Source organism: Tursiops truncatus, chromosome 5, assembly GCF_011762595.2.
Source record: "Tursiops truncatus isolate mTurTru1 chromosome 5, mTurTru1.mat.Y, whole genome shotgun sequence".
In the NCBI taxonomy this organism is placed as follows: domain Eukaryota; kingdom Metazoa; phylum Chordata; class Mammalia; order Artiodactyla; family Delphinidae; genus Tursiops; species Tursiops truncatus.
Window position 1 is genome coordinate 15,942,909 of NC_047038.1, and position 6,497 is coordinate 15,949,405.

Here is a 6,497-nt window from a genome sequence, read left to right on the forward strand (position 1 = left end):
TTGAAGAGCAACAATCTTGAAAAAAACTCAGAGGAGATTGCCAATGCCATCCTTGAAGGATTGTCTGAGCTGGTGGAGTGACTGCCCTGGGTGCCAGTGCCTGGGGATGCACAAGATGAGGAACACATGTTACTACCCCAACTGCCCTTGGGTGCTGTAGAACATAGGTGGCACCATGGGTGGCACCATGGTTAGAGCACTGGCAGCTGAGAGCTAATGCCCAGGCTTTATATGGCTCAAGCCCAAAGGTAATCAGACCACTGTTAACTCAGAGTCTTAAAATTTTCCTATGTCCGATGTGACTGAGACTCACTCAAGATCAGCATGTCAGTACCAGCCTGGTAGCCCCACCTAATGCAATCCCATGAGACAAATACCACCTCAGTCAGTAGGTGTGGCCCACTTACCATGCTGTGCTCCTGGACTAGAAACCATCCAGGACCCTGGGGTAATCCTATCAGCTTGAGTCTCAGAGCTCTTGGGGCATCTGGTAGACCCCATGCTTGGGATAAAGAGATGGAAAGTTCCCTGCAAGGAGAGAAACAAAGACATGGGCTCAGGGCACCCTGCCTGGATAGCACTGCCAGCCCAAGCTGATCCCAGTCACCAGGGAGAACACAGAAAATTTTGAAATAGGTGCTTCTAGAGACCAGAATTCACACAAGGCAAGATCCAGGCTTGGAGTGCCCTGCCCAGATGGCATGGGAAGGCACCACAAAGTGCAGCTCCTCCTTGACCCCCCCACCCCCCCAATCAGCCCTGGGAAGGAGTGCTGCCTACCTTTTACCTACAGGGTAGAGATTTACTGAGAAAGAATTCATTGACAGAATTTAAGGAAAAGAAAACACACAAGGAAAGCAAAGTTCTTCTTCCCCCTCAAGCCAAGTGAGGGTAGCTCTAAGAGAACCCCTTAGAAAAATATGGGAGATGTATGCAAGATGAGGAGCCTGAAATCTCACACCTCAGTGAGCTCTTCAGGTGATTCTAATCCATGCTAAACCCTGAGAACCACTAAGGAGAGGATTGTTGTGACTCACAGTTTCAAATATTTTGGTTCCCTAAGGTCATATTTCAGAGGAAGAGTTGCTGTTTTAGACTACCTTTTCCTGATATCAATAAACATTTTGAATCATTTAAATCCCCTTTCTCTGATTTCATGCTTTCATGCTTTACCAAGACAACTTCTGATTTCATTTGGCTTCTATATCACTTAAAAGGCTACAAACTGCATTTAATGAAAATTTCCAATTCAAACAGAATTAACAACAAAAAAGGTATCATCAAATAAATGAATGAATGATTGAATGATAGAATGGGGTAGCTTTCAGAGTTGGTTAACTGGGTGGCTCAATAACACCATCAAGGGCCACATTTCCTTTTTTATTCTCACCTTTGTTCTTATGTTTCCAAAATGGTTGCAGCATCCCAGGCATCAGTCATAACTACAGAAACATCCTTGTGCGTATATTTTAAAGAAGTTTCACAGCTGAATTCCAGAATTGTATCAGAGACCTAAGCCTAACACAATCACTGTCAAGGATATTTGAACCACCACAATTGGGTTAAAACAATTAGGAATCATTCTCTGAGCTGTGTTGGGAAGAGGGTGGCAAGTGTGAAGCAATTTGATGTAAGCCAATTTCTTGCAATAAATCTCTTAGTATCCATCTCCTACTGGTTCTATGTCTCTGGTTGAAACCTGACTAGTATGCTTTATATCACAGATATTCACTAAATTAAATTTTATTAATTGTAAAGTACATTATAAATATCATCCCTGGTAACCCCACCTCACTTCATGATCTCATTAAAATATACATAGAAAATCCATTTCATATCAGGGTATATCATGCTGTGATATTAATTGGATATATTATGAATTAAAAAGTGATTATAATAGTTAATATGTAACTATAAAATGGGTCTTTCACCAAAAGCAAATATTCTAGGCAGGTTCCTTTCTAGCTATACATTCATTCGTTCATATGTGAAAAACACTGGATATTAGTAGACCTCAAAACATACATGACAACTAAATATGAATATCACTTTGCTTCAATTAGAAAAAGGCAAATTGGTTTGCTGATATTTGATTTAAATGATTTCTGTTTTCTTTCTGGTACTGAGAGAAAATATTTTGCACATAGCTGATATGTAATAAACATCTGCTTATTATTAGAAAATTACATATTTATTTTGCATTCTATTTTGCAGAAATTCACTGATGGCAGTCAAAAAGCTATTTTTTAGAGAAGTCATTGATCAGTTTTCATTATTTTTGGATATTAACAAAGAGCAACTATTTACACTGCTATTTAATGTGTAAAATTATATCTATTAAAGGACACTAACAATTTTTGTAAATTTTTTATAAAGTAAATTAACTTGATAACCCATTGCAGTATTCATGAATGCATTTTTCACAGAACTAGAATAAATAATTATAAATTTGTATGAAAACAACAAAGACCCAGAATAGCCAAAACAATCTTGAGAAAGCAGAACAAAGCTGGAGGTGTCACACTCCCTGATTTCAAGCTATACTACAAAGCTACAGTAATCAAAACAGTATGGTGCTAGCACCAAAAAAGACACATAGATCAATGAAACAGAATAAAGAGCCCCCAAATGAATCCACATTTATATGTTCAATTAACCTACAACAAAGAAGAAAAGAATATACAATAAAAAGACAGCTTCTTCAATAAATGGTGTTGGGAAAACGGGACAGCTACATGCAAATAAAACTGGACTACTTTCTCACAGCATATACAAAAAATAAACTCAAAATGGATTAAAAACTTAAATGTAAGATCTGAAACCATAAAACTCCTAGAAGAAAACCTAGGTAGTACAATCTTTGACATTGGTCTTAGCAATACTCTTTCAGATCTGTCACCTCAGGTAAAGGAAACAAAAGCAAAAATAAACAAATGGGACTACATCAAACAAAAAAGTTCTGCACAGCAAAGGGAACTATTGACCAAACAAAAAGGTGGATAACTGAATGGAAGAAAATATTTAAAAAGGATATATGTATTTATAAAGGGTTAATATACAAAGAACTCATATGACTCAACATCAAAAAAATATGCAACCTGCTCAAAAAATGGGCAGAGGACTTAAACAGACATTTTTCAAAGATGACATACAGATGGCCAAGAGACACATAAAAAATGCTCAACATCACTAATCAGAGAAATGTAAATGAAAACCACAATGAGACACCACCTCACACATGTCAGAATGACTATCATCAAAAAAGCAACAAATAACAAGTGCTGGTGAGGCTGTGGAGAAATGGGAACCCTTGTGCACTGTAGGCAGGAAGGTAAATTGGTATAGCCACAATGGAAAATATTATGAAGGTTTCTCAAAAAATTAAAAATAGAACCCACCATATGATATAACAATTTCACTTCTGGGTATTTACCAGAAGAAAACAAAAACACTAATTTGAAAAGATACACGCACCCCAATGTTTATTGTAGCATTATTTACAGTAGCCAAGATATGGAAGCAACCTCAGTGAATAAAGAAAAGTATATATTATATTACATATATATCTGTAATTGCTCAGCCTTTAAAAAAGTGAAATCATGCCATTTTTTTTTTTTGTCCACTGAAGCTTGAAATTTATTACCTTGCTTCCCCCAGCACACAAGTTAAGACAAATTTCCTTTGTTCCATGATGGAAATTAACAGTGTGCTCCTCTTGACTTTGACCCTTCCTTCTGCCTCTTCCTTTCCTTTTCCATAGTTTTTCAAGTGAAGCACTTTGAAATATACATTTACTGGCTATGTGAACATTTTGTGGTTAATCATTAGAGGGATCCTAGACCAATGGAGAAACCCAAACATTTCTAGTTTATTCATCCATGGCATGTACTGATCCAGCAACAATTAACTGTAACTTCCTGGAAATATACAGATACTGGATGCTCTTGCAGAGTAGTTAAAAACAGAAGCTATGGATTCAGGCTCACTTGGGCTAGAATCCTGGCTTTGCCATTTCCTAGCTTCAGGCTTCAGCTTTAAGCCCTTGGGCAAGGTACTTAACCACAGTGAGCCTCAGTTTCCCCACCTAAGATATGGGGATGATAGTACTGCCTGTAAGAATTATAAGGATTGTCTGCAGGGTTAAAGGACAGACAGTATGTGTAAAGGCTAGCAATTAGCAAGTACTTGATATGTATTAGCTGCTATTCTATCATCCCATTGGCCAAACTACTGCATATTACCACCGTTACTTAGGCATTTTCTAACAATGTAAGGACACCCACGACTTGTACATTTATTTTAATTCTTCTATATAAATCTCCCATGAATTATATAAGCTCGGCTATATAATAACTTTTATTATATATTCTAAAGAAGTAGTAAAGCACAATGTTCACTTACACAATTAACATGCAGTCAGCACTGGGTAACTCAGAGACACAAATGTCAACAATTTTTGTTCAGAACTCATCTGCATGATACATAAAGTCTGCACTGCTGCTGTGACTCTGCAGACAAGCTTTCAAAGCTGGCCTCCCCACCAGTGGCATCATAAGAGAAGCTTAAATAAAACAACAGATTTCTGTGCCCATACCCCCCAAGTTCTGATTCAGAAAGTCTGAGGTAGGGCCTATGAATCTCTCATTTCTGTGCCGAACATGAGACACCAGACCACTAGGGAGCTGCTGGATCTCTATTTTTGAAAGGCCCCCAGGGTGATTCTACATATGTAGAATCAGGCTCTAAAATGCTGATGCAGAGCACGATCATTTTTTGATTGGATCTGGGCGACTGAGAATAGTGAAACCACAGTTAAAGCACATGTTTTTTTTAGACCCTGAAATTACCGTTAGGTGATAGGTGTTGAGCCTGACACTGGAAAGCATTTCTCCATTGTGGTCACGGCTTGAGAGAGCCATCAGCTTTCCCCAGTTCGCGGATGGCCTTGTTATCCAGCAGTTCCTTCTTGTCACTTGGTCTCACTGCGTTGTTCAGCATTGCTCTAACCACAGTCATCACTGGCACAGAATGGTCGCTGGATCAAGATTCTGGTAAGGAGCCATAGAACTTCCTAACGAACCATTCACCTGGGCAAGATTCTTGCCTATCACATAATAGAACTCCGGGCCAAAATATGGAGTAATGATCAAATTTTAATTCTTCAACCCTAGCTTCCATTTCTCCCTTGACTTGCAGATATAAAAAATTGCTTGACTTGTCAGCTCCCTTAGAGGACAGCAAGTTGAAATGTTTGCACCCTCCAGCTTTTGCCAGCTCTGCAGCCTTCAGGACGTAATCTCGATCAACACGAACAAATGCCTCTGCCCCAGCTTTTTGTCTGGTGGTACCCAGGCAACAGAATACAACATCATGACCTTGAAAGGCAGAAGCGTAGTCATCCAATTTCTCAAAGTCCACCACTTCTTGATTCACGTTTTTAGAAACTTCCTCGTCGAAGGTGAGCTTCCTCCGGCCAGTCAGCGTGACTTTGGAAAACAGGCTCTGCTCCAGGGTTTCTTTCAAGAGTACTCTGTCGGTTTCCCCGCTGGCACCCAAAATAAAGACGGATTTATTCTGCATCCTGAAGTCTTCCGAAGCCTCGGCAGCGCTTCTGTCTCGGCCATGCTAGAGCCGGCCCCTGGCCCCGGGTCCTCAGGATGCAGCAGAAGCAGCGCGCCACGGCCACCATCGACACCGGCGCCGCCACCGCCACCGCCCGCGCTCAGGGCTGCGGGCCGGGACATTTGGCCATCCCTCCAGCCCAGGGCTTTCCTCCCCTCGCCGGCCTCTGTGAGGCCCCTCCCCTGCCCGCGCCTACCTGACTGTGTCAATCTTGGCATTTTTGACAACACAGATGGATCTAGAGGCTATCATGCTAAGTGAAATAAATCAGAGAGACGAACACAAATATCGCACGACCTCACTTACAGGTGAAAGCTAAAAACAGGTGTTTGCCAGATTGGAGGAGGGTAGAGGAGTTGTGCAAAATAGGTAGCGGGGATTAAGAGGTACAGACTTCCAGGTATAAAATAAATAAACCATGGGGATGTAATATAAAGCAAGGAATATGGTTAATAATAATAATATTAACCATGTTCCTTGTGAGGGGACCGATGGTCACCAGACTTATCATGGTGATCATTTTGTAATCTATGTAAATGTACAACCACTATGTAGTATACCTGAAACTAACATAAGATTGTACACCCACTATATTTCAATTAAAAAAAAAACAAAACGTTTTTTGGATAGGTCAACAATAATGTCCAGAGCTTGATTAAATCAGGTCACAAGCTCTACAGATTAGGTGTTATCTCAAACTTGCATGGATTAATTATTTTCTTTTAAGGATCTTACACCAGGATCTGCCATAGTAGATCAAGCATTTTTAATTAACAGAAATTAAAGCAGTATCCAGTACCTACCTATGGTTTTGGAAAATTTTTTTGCTGTTTGGTTGAACTACGATTGTTCAGACTATTTGATGGAACATATTC

At 39.8% G+C, this 6,497-nt stretch overlaps 1 pseudogene; it reads right to left on the bottom strand.

Moving 5' to 3' along the window:
* Positions 1-4,899: 4,899 nt before the first annotated feature.
* Positions 4,900-5,639, bottom strand: LOC101317952 (oxidoreductase HTATIP2 pseudogene; annotated as a pseudogene).
* Positions 5,640-6,497: the final 858 nt, after the last annotated feature.